This window comes from Ascaphus truei, chromosome 16 (genome assembly GCF_040206685.1).
Source record: "Ascaphus truei isolate aAscTru1 chromosome 16, aAscTru1.hap1, whole genome shotgun sequence".
Taxonomy (NCBI): Eukaryota; Metazoa; Chordata; class Amphibia; order Anura; family Ascaphidae; genus Ascaphus; species Ascaphus truei.
The window spans coordinates 12,719,191-12,740,319 of NC_134498.1; positions in this window are offsets into that span (position 1 = coordinate 12,719,191).

Consider the following 21,129-nt stretch of genomic DNA (forward strand, 5'->3'; position numbering starts at 1 on the left):
GAGAGTGTGAGAGTGTGAGAGTGTGTGTAAGTGTGTGTAAGTGTCTGTGAGTGTGTGTAAGTGTGTGTGAGTGTGTGTAAGTGTGTGTGAGTGTGCGTAAGTGTGTGTCAGTGTGTACCCTTACCATCTTCTTTCCCTGTGCTGCAGGTCGCTGGTCCCCTACCTGGTCAACCCCTCTGTGTGGAGTCGGATCCTGGGGTTGTAAGTAATTGCAGGCTCCAATTAGGGACAAATAAACTGGGGCCAGCAACAGACCGGCGTATTATGGTCCTTTCCCCGCGGGGTCTCTCGGTACTTGTAGTTCAGGCTCCACTATGTTTACAACCTTAGGCGGGACAATGGACTACAACGCCCAGCATCCTTTGCGCTCATTCGTCGTAGTCAGTGACACCGGTTATGGTGTGTAACGGTGTGATGACTGCAATCTCAGGCGGTGATAGCGGGCGGCTTCTTATCCCGGGTACGGAATTATGAGTTATGTGTAACCGGCGTGCTATTGTCACCCGTGTTTCTGCCTATGTTGCCGTCCCGGCCGTTATCCGCCTTGTTTGCGCGTTGCCATGGATGCGGGAGGACGCCCGGATATAAACGGACACACCCCCCACTCCCAAAGAGTATTTACGTGAGAAGGCGGTCTGGTGAGAGGAAGGAGGAGACCCAGTATGAAATGCACAATGCAACATTGTGTGTATGACGGATACGTTAAATCCTCTGTTCTTGTGGAATACACCAATTTACAAGCAATGGAGGCATCGCAGCGCATCTAATTTGTTATAAGCAAAGATCATTTCCCTAATCATTCTGCTTTAGTGTTGTGTGTGTGTGTGTGTGTGTGTGTGTGTGTGTGTGTGTGTGTGTGTGTGTCAGTGTGAGCAGTGTGTGCAGTGTGAGCAATGAGCAGTGTGTGTGCAGTGTGCAGTGTGTGCAGTGTGAGCAATGAGCAGTGTGTCAGTGTGTGCAGTATGAGCAATGAGCAGTGTGTGTGCAGTGTGCAGTGTGTGCAATGTGAGCAATGAGCAGTGTGTGTGCAGTGTGCAGTGTGCAGTGTGTGCAGTGTGAGCAATGAGCAGTGTGTCAGTGTGTGCAGTGTGAGCAATGAGCAGTGTGTGTGCAGTGAGCAGTGTGTGTGCAGTGAGTGTGTGCAGTGTGTGCAGTGTGTGCAGTGTGTGCAGTGTGTGCAGTGTGTGCAGTGTGCAAAAAAAAATGTTTTTTTTTTTATTTTTAAGCGGGAGCCACGGGAAAACTGCGTTATAACCGAATCGCGGTATAACGAGGCGAGTTATAACGGGGTTTACCTGTATTTATACAGAAATGTTTTAACTTGCTGTACACACACAGGACCTGCACAATTCCAGTCCCTGAGGGCCGCAAACAGGCACGGTTTTCAAGGTTGTCTTGAAAACCGGGCCTGTCTGCTGCCCTCGAGGACTGTACTGGTGCAGACTGTTTTGCACACCATCCCACTGTATATGTTTTGACTTGCCGTTCTTTGATAAAGGAGATGTTGATTTTTGTATATTTTATGAATAAAGAATTTGTTTTTAAAACATGTGACTGTAAACCATACTGACTGACTGTAAATGTTTTTACTTTCTATACATAAATGTTTTCACAACTGTAGCAGTAAACTATACACCTGTTGATGTTTTGAATTGCTCTGCACTTAAAATGTTTCTACATTGTACAGTATTTGTAAATAAATGTTTTTGTACTTACTCCACCAATAAAAGAACATGTTGATTTGTTTTACATTGTTCCATTGGCTCCTTTGCTACTGTAACAAAATACAGTGTTTCTAGAATGTACACTACTGTCCAGGCATACTGTACTGTATACTGTAGGCATGCTCAGTACAAGAGTATTAAAAAAAATAGAAGACACATACAGTACTGTACTGTATGTACTGGCACTGTATAGAAGACACATACTGTATGTACTGTAATACATGTAGAATAAATGCATAGTTTTTATTTTTTTCGGCTTTATCACACAGTATACTGTATATAAAAAAGTATTTTATACTGTACGGCTGCAAAACATCAGCATAGTGTACATCAGCCACTAAATTGTAGACTCCGGTACGTGGGTTTTTAAATCTGATTCAGCAATGTGCAGGCATTGTTACACAAAGCGATATTATCCATCGAAATCCCTCCATTAGCCGTTTTCTTTTCTGAGGAAAAACAAAAAGAAAAGTTTTACTGTAATGGTCTAAAGAAGTTCCCAGCCAGTAACACCAATAATTTTCTCAGGGGACGTCTCCTGTTCACATACGCATGCGCCTACCGTCGATGTAATGACATGCATACTGTATGCGTTTCAAGAAGGTTCCAATGCGCATGCGCCTAGCGTTCCACCAATAGTTCAGTATCTGCAGTACAGTACTGTAGAAGCCGCTCAGCCAATAATATTGCTTACAGGAGAATTGCTTGACTTTTGAATCGCACCGATATTGATACTGTATTGTCAAAAAAAAAAAAATAACACAGAAAATAATACGGCAACAATACTCACCATAGAATTTCACATTCAGCTGGCGCCGACGCCGGTCCACTGCCAGTCCAGCGTTCTTGATCATCCACGTCGATAGTTTGCAGCGGGACTAGTCCACTTGGACATCAGCTGATGAGGCTGGAAATTGCTTAGGTACATGCAATGCTTGATCAAAACTGCACGTGAAATCCGGCTCAGGCTCAGGGTTGTCACTGACGGCGGGACCGGTGCTGGTGCATTGCTTGGCAGCGACTGTCGTTTCTTAGTTGGTTTTAACACGACCCTTCGCCTTTTGCCGTCTGCATGATCATAGATACAGGAAAAAGCCGGTGATACACACCAATACCCTCCAACAAATTGTGGCTCAATACGAAAAAAACAGGGATCGCTACATAACCTTTTCCTTATTGCACGCTTCCACGTATGAGGAGCTGGCGAAAATTTGTAGTTTTCGATAAAATACTGATAGATTTGAGCAACTGTTGCCATCTTATCATCTGTTGCATTAATCGCGGCCCATATCAAATACGCGTAACTTCTGTCGGGTTTTTGGAAAACGGGCTGCACTTGAACACTCATGGTGGGCGGCAGGCCTCTGGAGAATACTGTAACCGAAACTGGTCTTTGTCTTTCTTTAATATGAAAAGGTTAAATTGATACATTTTTGTAACCTCTTCCTTCAGTCTCAAGGCCAAGTTACAATAGCACACTGTGGTATCTTTTTTAAACGAAACACCTGCAAGTCGACACATTACTGAAGCGCATGCGCATTACAATTCATGAATATCTGCCATCTGGCGGACACGCGAAGAATTGCAACCTATTAAATCCGAACCATTCTCAATAAATGCATCAACCGCGCGTCAACCGCACATGACCCGCGATTGACCAGCGGCTGGGAACGCAAAATGAATGCGGCATGCTCCAGGTGAAGTGCGTCGCATTCCAGGAAAAAGCCAGGGTGAAACCGGCGATGTGTTAGACTCAGATGTGCCGCAGCAGTATATACTTTTTTTTGTTCCGCCATGTTTGTGCCCTCACTCCCCGAGGTGCGTAAGTGGGCCCAGTGGCATGAAATTCCCCTGACACGTGCCCTTGCCGTGGTACACGTTCCCGCTACCCTCTCCCTGGGCATGGTGACTGATCAAGTCAGGAAACTTCCGCTCATGGATACTGCCCGAGTGCAAAACCACTACTATGACAGGGAACATAACTGGCGTAAGATACTATTCGTTACAGGCCGGGATATATGCCCCGAAGCCCTTCCCTCCATACTAATCCTGCCCGACGCTCCCGACATCCACTGCCCGTTAGTACTGGTGGATCCCGCCGAACCTCTGGCCGCGTCCACGCCACAGAGGGGTTACCCTGGCCCGTCAAGTACAATCACGACCAGCCCTTCCGTACCCCTGAGTGCAGTTTGAACCCCTGATGGCCCGCTGCAATTGGTCTAGGCACCTCGTTCACCCCCTCCGCCCTTAGGCCAGCGTTAAGTAGAGCCAGCATAGTCTGTTGGATAATGCGTCCATTCTTGTGCTCGCAGAGGCCATACACCATTCCACGCAGTCCCACCAATACCGAAAGCTGAAGGCGTTTTCTGGCAACAAACCCACCCCTCTGAGAGATGTCGGGTTTGAAGAATGGCTCGACCACACGGAACAGGTACTCCCTGAATAGTCCTGCACGGATGCTGTCCGGAGGCAGTGAATAATTGAATGCCTGCGACCCCCAGCATCCCACATAGTGCAATGTTATCGAGACGACCACCCGGATGCTGATAAGGCTGGCGTCATGTACTCCCTTACCAAAGCATATGGGACTCCTGTGGACGCATTTGCACTGATGGTCAAGTTCCATGCTCTGGCTCAGAAAGAGGGAGAGATGGTGTCTGACTTTCTTAGACGTCTGCATCTGGACCTGTGGACTTTAGTGAGAAAGTGGGTGGTGCAGAAGGTGGATGCCGACGGACTGCGCACCACCCAGCTACTGAGAGGACTCCTTCTGCTGCATCCGGTGTCCATGCGTGTCAGCGGCTGCCTAGTGCTAGGGCAAGCGCTGGCGTTTGATGACCTGATGGATCGAGTCCAAGCACATCAGACTGTGCTGTTGGGGCGTGACTTAACCCTCGGAAAGAAGACGGGGGTAGCAGTGAAAGACGCCAAGAAGTCGGAAACTAAAGTTGAGGCGGCAGGAGATGCAAACCCGGAGAAAGAGGACTTTGAGCCGCCTGCAGCCGCCCGGGAGTGCCCCGCGTCGGGCCAAACATCCCCGACATTCCGAGACAGTTCCTCCCGCGGTCACCTTCAGTGTTATGCCTGTGGAAAAATGGGGGACATTCGAGCGTACTGCCCCTCCCCATGGAGAACGGTGTCGTGGCCGGCCAAGTTCATGCTGTGTACCCCGCAGGCCGGCGAAGCAGCGGGCCAGTCCTCAACGAGTAGTCGAATCGGACCAGCGGCCATCGTCAACGTGGTGATTGAAGGCATCTACGCCTCCGCACTAATGGATACTGGGTCTCAGGTGACAATAGTGTATTGGCCTTTCTACAATCAACACTTGAATTGACTGCCACTACTATCTGCTGACTCCTTGCGATTGAGAGGGCTGAGCAATGAAGACTACCCTATTGACGGAGTGGTGAAGGTACACCTGGACATCCCCCAGTTGAACACCGGCAAGCATCATCCCATGGAGGTGGAAGCATTAGTGTGCCCAGAACCCCAAGATCATCCAAGTGCCCCGATAATCATGGGGACCAACACAGACATTGTACAAGCTGTGATCCGCATGTATTTTCAGGAAGCGGGTGAATTATCGTTGCTGCCTCTAGCCACTTTCCCCGCATTACAAGAGGCTTGAGGTTAGATTGCGACCGAAGAGGAGCATGGGGTGCTGTACAGTCAAGAGCGGGGGTTGATTGAGATCCCTCCCGGGGAAGGAAGAATGATGGTCGCCGCCTGTCATTATCCTGCCAGACGTCCAGAGGATCAGCTATTCTCCTTGGAAAGCACGATACGTGATGACCAGTGGCTCGGCTATGAGGTATTGGCCTCGGTAAAGAAGTGGTCGGGGAAAATTCTGGCTCGAACTCAGGTGTATGTGTGAAACCTCTCCCCGTACCTCATGTGCATTGATCGCCGGCAGCCATTGGGTCGAATCATCCAGTAACTGCGGAGAGGAAGGCCATAGGTGAACGCCCGGTGGCCACCACCCATGCAGTAACTCCCAGGTTGGCGTTTGACTTCAGAGACTCGCCCTTAACAGAGGAATGGAGAGGAAGACTGCAGACAAAACTGGAAGAGCGACGGGGGTGTTTTCCATAAGTGATATTGATGTGGGATGCAGTCGCAGCGCCCATCACACCATTCGATTGAGCGACACCGCGCGGTTCCACGAATGTTCCCGACGCATAGCACCCCGAGATGTGGAAGAGGTGAGGAGACTATTAGCTGAAATGGAGGAAGCCGGTGTTGTTCAGGGATTACGCAGTCCCTACGCATCACCTATCGTGGTGGTTCGCAAAAAGAATGGGACTGTACGTCTCTGCGTAGACTATAGGACATTGAACAATCGCACGGTACCTGATCAGTACACCCTCCCACGCATTGAGGATCTCCTGAACGCCTTGACGGGAAGTAAATGGTTCAGCGTGCTGGACTTGAGGTCGGGGTATTATCAGGTACCCATGGATTTGGAAGATCAGGAGAGAACCGCTTTCATCTGCCCGCTAGGGTTTTACCAGTTCACCCATATGCCGCAAGGGATATGTGGGTCTCCGGCCACCTTTCAGAGGTTACTGGAGAAGACGGTGGGAGACATGAACCCGCAAGAATGCTTGGTGTACCTTGACGACATTATAGTGTTCGGGAAGACGCTGGAGGAGCATGAGGAGCGGCTGATGAAGGTGTTGGATCGACTTCAAAAGGAGGGACTTAAGCTGTCCTTGGACAAATGCAAGTTTTGCCGCACGTCCGTGACATATCTGGGCCCCATTGTATCAGCAGAAGGGATATCCACCGACCCAGGAAAGATAGAGGCAGTGGTGAATTGGCCCCGGCCCAACAACGTCCAGGAATTACGGTCCTTCCTGGGATTCTGCGGCTACTACCAGCGATTCGTGTAAGGCTACTCAAGCAAAGCTAAAATCCTGAATAACATCTTAAAAATCTATCCTGAAGACCCAGGAAAGAAAGCTACCACTGCACAAACACCCTTTGAAGAGAAATGGACCCCTGCTTATGAGCAAGCCTTCTTGAGATTGAAAACCAACCTAACGCAGGCCCCGATGCTGGCCAATGCCGATCCCGACCGAGAATACGTTCTACACGTGGATGCCAGTTTCAGCGGTTTGGGAGCAGTGTTGCACCAGAAACACGATATGGGGCTCTGACCAGTGGCGTACACTGGCGACACACTTTATTCGAGCTCGGCTAGTCCCACGAATTCGGGTATACCCGGGTGTATTGAGGTTTGTGACTGTTTTCTGCCCGAGTGCATTGAGTTATTTTCCAGGCAGGGATTGAAGCATTTTATTCCCGCTGGCTGCAATACTGCACAGTATATATATATATACTGAATTACAATTCATGAATTTATGCCATCTGGTAGACACGCGAAGCATTGCAGCCTATTAAATCCTAATCATTATCATTTAACAGATCAGCCGCCCATCAGCCAGGCATGAACCCAGGCTGGGAAGGCAAATGCAACGCGGCTTGTCAGAGGTGAGGAGCGGCGCATTCCAGGTATCTGCCAGGTACATACTGGGTATTTGCTCGAATAAAGTGTGTCGCAGCAGTATGCGAGTCAATGCTTGACTCCAAGCAAACAGAACTATCCAGTCCACAAGTTGGAGTTTCTAGCCCTCAAATGGGCTGTAGTGGACAAGCTACATGATTACTTGTATGGGGTACAGTTTGAAGTCAGGACAGATAACAACCCAATGACTTACATCAACACGTACGCCAAATTGGATGCGACAGGTCACCGATGGTTGGCGGCGCTGGCCAACTATCGGTTCAACCTTAGGTACAAACCAGGGCCTACCAACATAGGGGCCGATGCTCTGTCGAGGAGACCTGGGCTTCAACCTACCACTGATGAGGAGGTGTGGGAAGAAATTCCGGGGCCTGGCGTACGTGCTCTATGCTCACTAGCAGCAGTGGTCAATCCCGATCAGTCCCCCGAGCGTACCTACATCCGGAAGGAATGAACATTACGGAGGACAAAATCATTTCCTGGAAAGAATTGGTACAACATCAGATCCAAGACCCAGTGGTGGAGCTAGCTCGCCAAGCCCTGCAACAAGGGAATCCCTCTATCCTTAAGCTAGCCCCCAGAGAACTGGTGAAACTACTACTGAATGAGTTCAGCAAATTCGAACTGGACAACTGCCTACCAACGGCCATACCGTACCACAATCATCCCGACCGGCGACAGCTATTCTTGCCTCAAAGTCTGAGAAATATGGTCCTCCAGGCACTACATGACAATCATGGCCATCGACAAAACGTTCGGGTTACGTCGGGACTGGTTTTATTGGCCAAAAATGAGAGAATCGGTGGAATTGCATTGCCGACAGTGTACTCGCTGTATACAGAGGAAGACACTCCCCACTCGGGCGGCCCCCATGGCCCATCTGAAAAGCTCCGGCCCCATGGATTTGGTGTGCATGGATTTCTTGTGTATCGAGCCAGACACCCGGGGCATTGGTAACGTACTGGTGATTACAGATCACTATACTAGATACGCCCAAGCATTCCCCACCAAAGATCAACGGGCAGTGACAGTGGCTAGAGTATTATCGGAGAAATACTTCATTCATTATGGATTACCGAACCGGCTACACTCTGACCAAGGCAGGGATTTCGAGAGTGCTCTCTTTAGAGAACTGCTGAAGTTGTTGAATATAGCTAAGTCACGGACTACCCCGTACCACCCAGAAGGGGACGCCATGCCCGAACGGTTCAACCGAACGCTACTTGACATGCTGGGGACATTAAGAGGCGCTCAGAAGACTGAGTGGAGCAAGCATGTGGAGACGTTGGTGCATGCCTATAACTGTACTAGACATGAGTCTACAGGGTATACTCCGTACTTCTTTATGTTTGGAAGAGAAGCTAGGCTGCCTGTGGATGTGCGACTGCGGATATCTACCGATGGGGTATCCAACCGGACGCACATCCGATATGTGCAAAGGTTACAAGACAGCCTGCAGCAGGCCTATAAATTGGCTGAGAAGGCGGCGGCGCAGTTGAATGCGAGTAACAAAAGGCGCTACGATCACAAGGTGTGACATAAAGAAATCCGCCCGGGGGATGCTGTTCTCCAACGTAATCTGGGCATATTTCCGGAAAGCACAAACTGGCTGATCGGTGGAGAGATGGGGTTTATGAGGTGGAATCACAGATGCCTGGCCTTCCAGCATACCGCATCGAGGACTCCAAAGGCCGGGTAAAGGTATGGCATAGGAACCAGTTGCTTCCCATATCTCAAGTAGGGGACAACGAATCGGAAGTGCCCACTGTTTCAATCGATGGAGAAGCTGAAAGTACAGAAGATGGCCCAGAGACTGTAATAAATGCCACCTCTGAGAATCCTATGGAGGGAACCTCTCAAAGGGGCCTTCGGCATCTCCCGAAGGAGCTACGGGTAAAGAGCCCCTTGGTCCATCGACAGATACGCTGACTCCAGTGAGCCAGCCACTAGACCCGCAGAGCCCGTGCTTTGTGCCCCAAAAAGACTTTGTAAACCTATTGAGCCCCTCAAGGGCAGAGTTGGAAATGCCAAACGAGACATGCTACTCTCCCGAGGAGGTAGCTGAAGAGCCACTTCGCCTAAGCCAAAGAACTGGTCAACCTCCAATGAGGATGGCTTATGATCAATTCGGGGCACCCCATTATGAGGCTCAGCAGTGGGCTCGCAGCAGAGTGCAGTCTGTCGCTGTGATGTTCAATGAACTGTGCAATCTGATCTAGAGCTGATAAGTTAGATTGCAATTACGATGTGCCATTTTTTTATTATATAACGTTCTGTGTATAGTTACGTAAGTTGTGGCCCAAGCGGGGACGTTGGATTCTGCAAGGGGGAGAATGTACGGGTGTGTTAGATACCTCATGCGGATGCAGTGTGTGTGCCCGGAGGGAGTGGTGCAGGTTCCCTGTATATTCATTTGCATGTCTTAGACAGGTCTCCAACCCTTTCTTTCACCATTATCACCCAGCAAACAGCACTTCTACTGCAGCAAAGGATTCTGGGAAATGACATGCAAATGAGCACACAGTGCCACTTTTTATCTCATGCTCACATTACATGAGCAACCCTTAGCCAATGCATGCTGCTTTAAACACAGCTTTTAAGCAAGGACTTGGGAGATGCAAAGTCAGTTAACCCACTCACAGACATGTTTCAACCTTGATGGGTATCATCAGTGTGAGGTTGGCTTGCTGACATTTGCTCAAATGAGATAAGAGTAGGTAATCACCACCACTATTAAGGTTATGGTGGGTAAAAAAGTGACAAAAACCCTCCACAGTAAAGCATAAAGCAACTGTAAATATTCCTGTATATTTATTTGCATGTCTTAGACAGGTCTGCAACCCTGTCTTTCACCATTATCACCCAGCAAACAGCACTTCTACTGCAGCAAGGGATTCTGGGAAATGACATGCAAATGAGCACACAGTACCACTTTTTATCTCATGCTCACATTACATGAGCAACCCTTGACCAATGCATGCTGCTTTAAACACAGCTTTTAAGCAAGGACTTGGGAGATGCAAAGTCAGTTAACCCACTCACAGACATGTTTCAACCTTGATATATATATATATATTACATGTGTAGCCAGGTTGTCCCCCTCTGCCCCACGACCCCCCCCCCCCCTCGTTACCTCCACTGCGGGGGGTCACTCGACAGACCCGCCGGAACTTCTGGAGGGTGGGGGCCGAGCAGGGAGCACTCCAGTGCTCCGGAGGTCTCCGGCGGCTCCCGAGCAGGGCGCCGCCATCTTGCGCAAGTTCGCGCATTCGCAGTGCAAAAGTACACGTAGCGGCCATCAGAGACATTGCGCATGCGCAGTGATATAGCGCGCGAACACTAGCCTACCAGGGAAGGCTCTTGGAAGGGACTACAGGTCCCATGAGCCTCAGCAGCACCCCCGTGACGCCAGGGAGCCAAGAGGGCTATAGGAGCTCCCTGCTTGCAGGAAATAGATACATTTCGCGTGCTGGAGAAGCGAGGTAGTCAAGACCAGGAAGAGCTAGGGGAAAGATGTGAGTGCAGGGGTCTGTGACCCGCTGCATTAGGCCAGCAGCCCCCCTAGGCCCCAGATAGGTCCTGAGACACCTTATAGCTTGTGGTGCTATAGGGACAGGCCCTAGGTTAGTGACCCTGCCCCATTAGCTGTTTGCTATTTAGGGACACAGCGGATGCTGCGCTTCCCGCCAAGAGGCTTGGGCTCAAGCCTACGCCATTGAAGAGAACTGGACTATCTTCAGGGTGGGATCGCCCCTGATGGATCACCACGCAGGTGGATCCGGGATGTCATGCAGGAATTCGACTGATCCTTTGTGAAGATCCTTTAAAGCCAGGTGCCGCCGCACCGGGCAGGTATTGTTAGAAGTGCACCAACAAAGTACTCACACATAGTGGCAGCGCTGACCACGGGACAAGGGGTTATACTGTGGACACGGTGTGAGGGTACACAGTGGTGGGCACGGGGGTACGCTCCTAAGCGGGAGTGACTGACACTTGAGACTTTGGTACAATGTGAGTGTATTGTGTTATGTTGATGCTGCATATAGTAAATGGTTATACCTATACTCCAGTGTATGTGATTACTATATGTGGGTCCTGTGTAGGGGACATTCTATACTCCTAGAATCCTGCACAGGTGGAGGCGCTGATTAAGAAACGTTCCAGAGAGCACCCCAGGTTCCCAGCGAGCGGAGGCTCAGGCCTCTTGTGAACCTGCAGGTATACGCACCACACCTGGTAACACATAGGTTCCCCCTCACACATACTCTATATGCGGTTGGGTGGGGGAATACCCGTTACATTTGGAGGCGCTGCTGAGATCTCAGACCTGGGGTGCCCAACTCAGTTATTAATTATGTCACCACCATTACCGTCACCGTCACGCTCAGAAGTGTATGACTGGGCCGTGGAGCTGCAAGTGCCGCCGCTTCACACGCTCGCGGTGAGCCGGGTCCCTGCTGATACTCCGTCTTCGGCAATACAAATGGCCTTGAGGCAGCACCCAAATATCAGGGATGCCACCAAAATAAAAGTGTTGGAACGACGTAAGGATGCAGACCAGGAGTGTTGCTCCGTGTTAGTGAGTATAGGGCAAGACATAACCGAAGACCGGGGCCCATCCAGTTTGTGGCTTGCGAGGCCAACAGGTTCCTGCTGTATTGTGGTCTACCCTGAACTGCATGTAAAATCAGAGCCGAGCAGCTCTCACACGAACTTACAAGAGGTTGCTATGCATACATCACCCTCCCCCCTGAAAGTTATTGTGGAGGCGACCAGGGTGCTTGTACTGGCTATAGTCCACCGTTAAGTATTGCCAGCTCTTCCTCTAAACGTGGGGATGATATCCGAATGCTAGCTCAGGCTATCCTACAAATGGGGGCGTCCAAATCCGAACCCCTGCCTCTGCAGCAGTATTGCAAGTTAAAGATCTTTTCCGGGGCCAAGCCGACCCCGACTGGCGAAGAAGCATTTGAAGTCTGGAGGGAATACACCTCTCAGGTCCTAGAAGAATGGACATGCCCTGAGTCGGTGAAGCGGCAACGCATAATGGAATGCCTACGTCCTCCTGCGTACACAATAATACAAATGTGTAAAGATCAGCATGCGGACGTTACAGCTCATCAGGTGCTGGAGACTCTTGTGCGGGCCTACGGGCGCACCGAAGACATAGGACAATTGATGAAGAGATACTACAACCTTTGCCAAAAAGAGGGAGAGGATCTATCTGACTTTCTCCAGAGGATTCAATCGGTCCTATGGGAACTGCGTAAGCGTAAACGAATTACCGCCGCAGAGGTGGATGAGTACCGCCGCGCGCAATTCTTGAGTGGAGCCCTGCCCACTCACCCTATTGTACTCATGATGAGGCATTCTCTGATGCGAGGGGATCCCCCTACATGGGAGGAACTAATGGATGAAATAAAAGAACATGAAGTCTACGCTCGGTTACATACTTCCAAGAAGACTAAAGAGTGTCCAAAGAGTGAACCTCAGGGGGCCTCTGCGCCGAAGGTCAAGAAACCTCCAAGTCGGGAAGAGGAGGCCTCACCCAAGATCCCGGTCTCCAAATCCAGACCAGCAGGGAAACCATCTTCCTCGTACCAGGGTCGCCCCGAACCTGGCGAAGTCGTCTGCTATGGATGCGGTCGAAGAGGCCACTTCCTCCGGGACTGCCCTGAGAAGGAAGATCCCAACGAAAAACCTCCAAGTAAGGGATGTTACACGAAGTCCATGATCTGCCGGGTACAGACCACAGAAGCCAAGACATCCGAGGCCACCCCTAGGTCTCCCGAAGCGCCTACTGACCCCAGCCCTAACACGGGGACTCCGCCTGGGGATGCTTACAGTCAAGTAGGCCCCTCTGCTATCGTGCATGTGGTAGTAGAAGGAATCTATGCCTCTGCTCTACTGGACACCAGATCCCAAGTGACCATAATATACCGGCAATTCTATGACCAACACCTCAACCACTGCCCCATGCGGTCGGCGGAACATATGAAGGTGAGGGGGTTAAGTAACGAAGATTACCCCATTGATGGGATCGTGAGAGTTCAACTGGATATAGTCCAACTGAACACCGTCAAGAAACATCCCATGCATGTGGAGGCCATGGTATGTCCGAAGCCCCAAGGACAGTGTCAGTACCCGATCATCTTGGGAACGAACACTGATATAGTGCGAGCCGTAATCAGAGCCTACATGAAAGAGACCAACGAATTACCAATGGCCAATCCACTCCTTGACCCTGTACTGCGGGAAGAGGGCAACCAAGTATATGCTTTAGAGCAGCACGGGGACCTCTACAATCGTCAACACGTACTGACGACCATTTTACCAGGGGGAGTGCAACGTATGGCTGTCTGGTGCTGTTATCCCGATCGAGATGATACCGATCACCTGTTCTCTCTGGAGAGTACCCCTGAGGAAGAGGCTCAGAGAGGGTATAGGCTAATACCCGAAGTGAGAGAGGGGAAGACTAAAATTCCTCCACGACCTACGTATATGTGCAGAACCTCTCTCCGTTCCTGATGGAGCTTGATGTTGGACGAAATTTGGGCTGCATATATCCTGTCAGCCCTGTCGAAACAGCGCCGCAGGTGAACGCCGCTGCAGTGGGCGAGCAGTTAGTTGATCTGGATTTAAACTTCGGAGACTCGATGCTGCCAACTGAGTGGAAGGGTCGACTGACGGCCAAGCTGAATGAACGAAGGACGGTCTTTTCCACAAGTGAAATGGATGTGGGCCGCAGTCGCAGTGCCCAACACACCATTAGGTTGAGTGACGCCACCCCGTTCCATGAACGCTCTCGTCGCCTCGCCCCCAGGGATGTGGACGATGTAAGGAATGTCCTGAAAGAAATGGAGACCGCTGGAATTTTGACGGAGTCTCGGAGTCCTTACGCCTCACCCATAGTGGTGGTACGGAAGAAGAACGGATCTGTAAGACTGTGTGTCGATTATCGAACCCTGAATCATCGTAAGGTACTGCTGCGACACACTTTATTCGAGCAAATGCCCAGTTTGTACCTGGCAGATACCTGGAATGCGCCGCTCCTCACCTCTGACAAGCCCCGTTGCGTTTGCCTTCCCAGCCATGGTTCATAACTGGCTGACGGGCGGCTGATCTGTTAAATGATAATGATTAGGATTTAATAGGCTGCAATGCTTCGCGTGTCTACCAGATGGCATAAATTCATGAATTGTAATGCAGTATATATATATATATACTGTGCAGTATTGCAGCCAGCGGGAATAAAATGCTTCAATCCCTGCCTGGAAAATAACGCAATGTACTCGGGCAGAAAACAGTCACAAACCTCAATACACCCAAGTATACCCGAATTCGTGGGACTAGCCGAGCTCGAATAAAGTGTGTCGCCAGTGTACCCGATCAGTACAACCTTCCTCGCATTGAAGAGATTCTGAATGCTCTAACCGGGATCCAGTGGTTCAGTGTGCTCGACTTACGATCTGGGTACTATCAGGTACCTATGAGTGCAGAGGATCAGGAAAAGACAGCCTTCGTCTGCCCCCTGGGCTTCTACCAATTTACGCGTATGCCCCAAGGTATATGTGGAGCTCCTGTCACCCTCCAGCGACTGATGGAGAAAACAATCGGGGACATGAACCCTCGGTAGTGTCTTGTCTACCTGGACGACAACATCATCTTCGGGAAGACCCTGGAGGAGCACGAAGAGAGGCTGCTTAAGGTGATAGACCGTCTTGGAAAAAAGGATTGATGTTGTCCCTCGACAAGTGTCGGTTCTGTCACACCTCGGTGACTTACGTGGGACCCATCGTGTCTGCTCAAGGAATTGCTACCAATCCGGCCAAAGTAGAAGCGGTAGTGAACAGGCCACATCCCGAGAATGTCACGGAACTGCGATTGTTCCTGGGTTTCTGTGGGTATTACTGTCGCTTCGTGGAAGGGTACTCTAGTCGAGCCAAACCCTTGAACAACCTCTTGAAGATATACCCCGAAGACACCGGAAGGAAGGCCACGTCGGCCCGTCAAGCGTTTGGCGATAAGTGGACATCCGAGTGTGAACAGGCCTTCCTGAACTTGCTGAAAAGCCTGACAGAAGCACCAGTGCTTGCGTATGCTGATCCCGAACAACCATACGTTCTGCATGTGGATGCCAGCCTCAATGGACTGGGCGCTGTCTTACATCAGAAGCACCCGGAGGGTCTTCGACCTGTAGCCTATGTCAGACGCAGTCTGAACCCCAGTGAACAAAAGAACCTCATACACAAGTTAGAGTTCCTGGCTCTCAAAGGGGCAATTACAGAAAAACTCCACGATTACCTCTACGGTGTCACGTTTGAGGTAAGGACGGATAACAACCCCCTCACGTACATCATTACCTCTGCAAAGTTGGATGCAGCAGGACATCGATGGCTGGCAACGCTATGTAATTACAGATTCTCTCTGAAGTAAAAGCCGGGGCCTTTGAACATTGGAGCTGACGCACTATCACGGCGACCAGGACTAAGTGCTACTCCCGATGATAATGAATGGGAAGAGATACCGGGACCAGGGATGCGAGCAATGTGTAGCATAGCAGCCGTCATCAATGATCAAGTGGCCTTCTCCGAATTGCGGGTTGCAAATTCCTTAGGATGCCAGTCGCAGGCTATCCCCGCCGCCTACTGCGATCCCAAGGGAATGAACATAACGCATGATAAGGTCATACGATGGAAAGACCTATGGGACTACCAAATGAGAGACCCAGTAATAAGCATCATTCGGCAAGCTGGTCAAAGAAAGAATCCAGCCTTATTGAAACGTGCTCCCAGAGACATGGTCACATTGCTAATGCGTGAGGTGGACAAGTTTGAGATTGACAATAGCTTGCTCTATAGGGTAGTACCATATTACGACCACCCTGATAGGCGACAACTGGTTCTACCCCAAAACTTAAGATACAGTGGTGACCAACTTTAGTCTAACTCGGCTAGCTCCGCGAATTTCAGAATATCCCGGTGATGTGCGGTTTTGTGTCGTTTTCTCCCGGGGTGTATAGCGTTATTTTCGCGGCTGTGATTTAAGCATTTTATTCCCGCTGGCTGCAATACTGCAATGCCGTGTAAAAACGCATGGGGGCGTTTGCGAGCTGTTGTCTTTGAAGTCTAATACCTTCGCGGTTCAACCTACAGTACACAGTCTGTGCGTGCGCGCGCAGTAATAGTAAAATTGCATATTTAATTTATTTTAAAGTACAGTACTGTACAGTACATGCTCGGACCCTGTTGGGGTGAAGTGAGGGGGTTCCTAACATCTGGGGGAAAATTAATTTTAATTCTATGGTGAGTACTGTCTTGTTGCTGTATTATTTTGGTGGGGCTGGCTGGGTACTTCTTTAGGGGGCTGACCATTACTGTACATTAAAACTTTTCTTTTTGTTTTTCATCAGAAAAGAAAACGGCTAATGGGGGGATTTCTATGGATAATATTGTACTGTATGCTGATGTTTTCCGGCCGTACAGTATACTGTGTAATAAACCCGAATAAATAAAACTATGCATTTATTCTACATGTTCAGTATCGTGTCATTATGTGTCTTCTACAGTATACTGTACAGTGGTATACAGTGCCTAACATCAATGGGCAAAAAGAATTTTATTTCTAGGTGCCCTAGAACAGAAGTTCCCACGCCAATTGCCCGTGAACTTGACCGCGGCCCTAAGTAGTTCCCACGCCAATTGCGCAAATATAACTAAAAATAACCCGTTCTGTGGGTCTGAGCGGGTTGAAATTTGCCTGGTCCTCATGCGGGAGGACCCTTGCCATAGTGGCAAAATATCAGCCTTGCACGACCCCCAGAACCGCAGGTACCAAAAGACAGTTTAAAAGCACCAAAGTTACCAAAGTGGCTTTTTTTCTGCCATGCAAGTCAATGGCAGAAACCTGAACTTTAACATCACCCTGACTCTGTTCTGTTGCCACGAGTGGGTCGCAATTTGCCATGCAATCCTGCCGCAACTAGGACAACATGGTGACCGAATTTGAGCCCCCTAGGTCGAACAGAAACGGAGTTGTGGGTTCCAGGTTTCTGCTCATTCTGACTTAGCCGTTTCAAAGCTTTCTCCGCCATTACGCTCAATGATAGGACCTTCCTCGCCGGCGTGACCCTTTCTCGCCGCCATTACTGCTCGGACCCTGTTGGGGTCAAGTGAGGGGGTTCCTAACATCTAGGGGCAAAAGCCTCTACATTTGTTACACTGTCAAAGGAGCAAATGGAAACAATGTGAGGCAATTCAACATGTTCTTTTATTGGTGGAGTCAGTACAAAAACATTTATTTACAAATACTGTACAATGTTGTAACATTTAAAGTGCACAGCAATTCTAACCATCAACACACAATAATACATTCTGCAGCCTTTATTAAATTCTTCTGCCACAAAACATTTTTGGTGCATGGGGCACAGGGAGTTAAAGTGACTTGCTTTTTATGTACTGTATTTGGGGGTTGTCTTTGGGGGTTTATTCATCAAATTATTATGATGAACTGCCTTTTGAAATTACAGTGCTGTTAACTATTTCAGCCACACACCTCCAGAGTTTTTAATCCCTCCCTAGCCAAGCGTCAATCGGCTGAGTCACCCTATCCTACCAACCCCCTCTCTCCACCTTCTGCATATTGCCATTGTGTTCTTAATCCGCCCATAGCCGAGCTACAAACACTCAGTACGCCTGAGTCTAATCACACCATCCCCCTCCCCCAACACTTAGAGGCCTGTTGTTTGAACGGTAATGCTTTGGAAAATCCCCTCTCGAATATGAAATGTAAATCTGATGTGCACAGCACTGTGAGAATTGAGAGTACACTGATACTGTATTTCATCAGGGTGTGAAAATATTTATCAGTCACTATGGTTTACAGTCACATGTTTTAAATACAATACAGTACATTCTTTAATATCTTTAAAATAAAAATATATAAATCCTGTAAATACAGTAAGTATAATGTAACATAATCCGTTCTGTGGGTCTGAGCGGGTTGAAATTTACCTGGTCCTCATGCGGGAGGACCCTTGCCATAGTGGCAAAATATCAGCCTTGCATGACCCCCGGAACCGGAGGTACCAAAAGACAGTTTAAAAGCACATTACCAAAGTGGCTTTTTTTCTGCCATGCAAGTCAATGGCAGAAACCTGAACTTTAACATCACCCTGACTCCGTTCTGTTGCCACGAGAGCGTCACAATTTGCCATGCAATCCTGCCGCAACTAGGACTACATGGTGACCGAACTTGAGCCCTCTAGGTCGAACAGAAACTGAGTTGTGGGTTCCAGGTTTCTGCTCATTCTGACTTAGCCGGTTCAAAGCTTTCTCCGCCATTACGCTCAATGATAGGACCTTCCTCGCCGGCGTGGCCCTTTCTCGCCGCCATTACTGCTCGGACCCTGTTGGGGTCAAGTGAGGGGGTTCCTAACATCTAGGGGCAAAATGAATTTTATTTCTAGGTGCCCTAGAACAGAAGTTCCCACGCCAATTGACCTAGTTCCCATGCCAATTGCCGTAGTTCCTACGCCAATTGCGCGACCAGGCAGTAAAAAAACAGTGCAGCAAGCCTCTACATTTGTTACACTGTCAAAGGAGCAAATGGAAACAATGTGAGGCAATTCAACATGTTCTTTTATTGGTGGGGTCAGTACAAAAACATTTATTTACAAATACTGTACAATGTTGTAACATTTAAAGTGCACAGCAATTCTAACCATCAACACACAATAATACATTCTGCAGCCTTTATTAAATTCTTCTGCCACAAAACATTTTTGGTGCATGGGGCACAGGGAGTTAAAGTGAATTGCTTTTTATGTACTGTATTTGGGGGTTGTCTTTGGGGGTTTATTCATCAAATTATTATGATGAACTGCCTTTTGAAATTACAGTGCTGTTAACTATTTCAGCCACACACCTCCAGAGTTTTTAATCCCTCCCTAGCCAAGCGTCAATCGGCTGAGTCACCCTATCCTACCAACCCCCTCTCTCCACTGGGTCGTTAACCTTCTGCATATTGCCATTGTGTTCTTAATCCGCCCATAGCCGAGCTACAAACACTCAGTACGCCTGCGTCTAATCACACCATCCCCCTCCCCCAACCCTTAGAGGCCTGTTGTTTGAACGGTAATCCTTTGGAAAATCAACATGTTCTTTTATTGGTGGAGTCAGTACAAAAACATTTATTTACAAATACTGTACAATGTTGAAACATTTAAAGTGCACAGCAATTCTAACCATCAACACACAATAATACATTCTGCAGCCTTTATTAAATTCTTTTGGCAGCTTGAAATTGGATAACCTTTGTAAAACATGGGGAAACATGAGTAATGTACATTTATAAGAATATTATTTAATACTATATACAGTACAGTACTGTAATGTACTGTATAATATACTGTATATACTATATACTGTATAGTAAAATTATTTTTTCTTTAGTCTTTATCTTTTCCTCATTCTGTCTGCAGTACAGTACTGTAGTTCATTGAGAGAGGAGAGGTTTTGTGTACATCATTGCTGCTGTTTATATACTGTACATTTGACTGTACAAGTACATTTGACTGTACAAGCAGATTTGACTGGACACAACGCCCCCATCTCCCCCTAGGCCACCCTTTTTCCTGGAACGACAAGAAAACAAAAAATTAGTGCAGTTATGTGCGTACTGTATTATGGCATTGTGTGATGTGTACTGTAGTACTACTGTACATTGCTGGTGCTGCTTTCTCTGAGAAAAAAAATTGAGCAGTTAGTAGGCAGTTACTGCAGTACTGTCAAACTAGTCTACTGTGCCATACTTACCTGTAACATACTGTACTTACAATACTACAGCACAGTACTACTTTCCTGATGCTTGCCCATTACGCGCGATGACAATGGGCAACACAGTGGCAATATGGTCTATATATTTATTGCAGCGTTCCACGGTGAGTACATCGTTCCACAAACTCAGTATGCCTTTCACCAACTCGTCCTTTTTGGAGGGTTTCGACACTTTCCGGATATGGTCCTTCAGCTGATGCCAGACCATTTCGATTGGATTGAAGTCTGGCGACCTGTCATTGGAAAGAAAGGACAATTGGTTTAAGAGCTAAAAACAGTGTGGAACAAAAATGGGACACGGTCTACTGCACTTACTCCGTTGGTGTCTTCACCCAGTTGATGCCGCGCTCAAGGATATGCGCCGTTGACGCGGTGTGCTTGGGATCGTTGTCCTGGTAGAAGCGGTGACCATTGGGGAAGTCGCGTGTGATGTATTGCACTATCTCGGGCACAATGTTGTCTTGGAAGAAAGCTTTATTCATGACTAGCTGAGAGACCCGGCGTTGCCCGGGATGTAATGTTCCCGTTCCTCTCTCTCCTCCCCCCTCTCTCTGTTTGTCCCCCATTCACATCAATCCAGTCCCCCCCCTCCCTCCCTCCTTTACAGCTTCATGTAGCGTGTGTGCGTCAGTCACTGTGTGTTTGCTCGCGCGTCAGTGAGTCTGAGGCAGAAACACAAACACACACAGACTGACTGACGCACACACAGTCAGTGTGTGCCTCAGTCAGTGTGTGCGTGCGTCAGTCAGGCTTTGTGTGCGCGTCAGTCAGTGTGTGCGTGCGTGCGGCAGTCAGTCAGTGTGTGCGCGCGGGGCGTCAAAGGCAGGGGGGGGCGTCAAAGGCAGGGGGGGGCGTCAAAGGGAGGGGGGGGCGTCAAAGGGAGGGGGGGGGCGTCAAAGGGAGGGGGGGGGCGTCAAAGGGAGGGGGGGGGCGTCAAAGGGAGGGGGGCGTCAAAGGGAGGGGGGGGCGTCAAAGGGAGAAGGGGGCGTCAAAGGGAGGGGGGGGGGCGTCAAAGGGAGGGGGGGGGCGTCAAAGGGAGGGG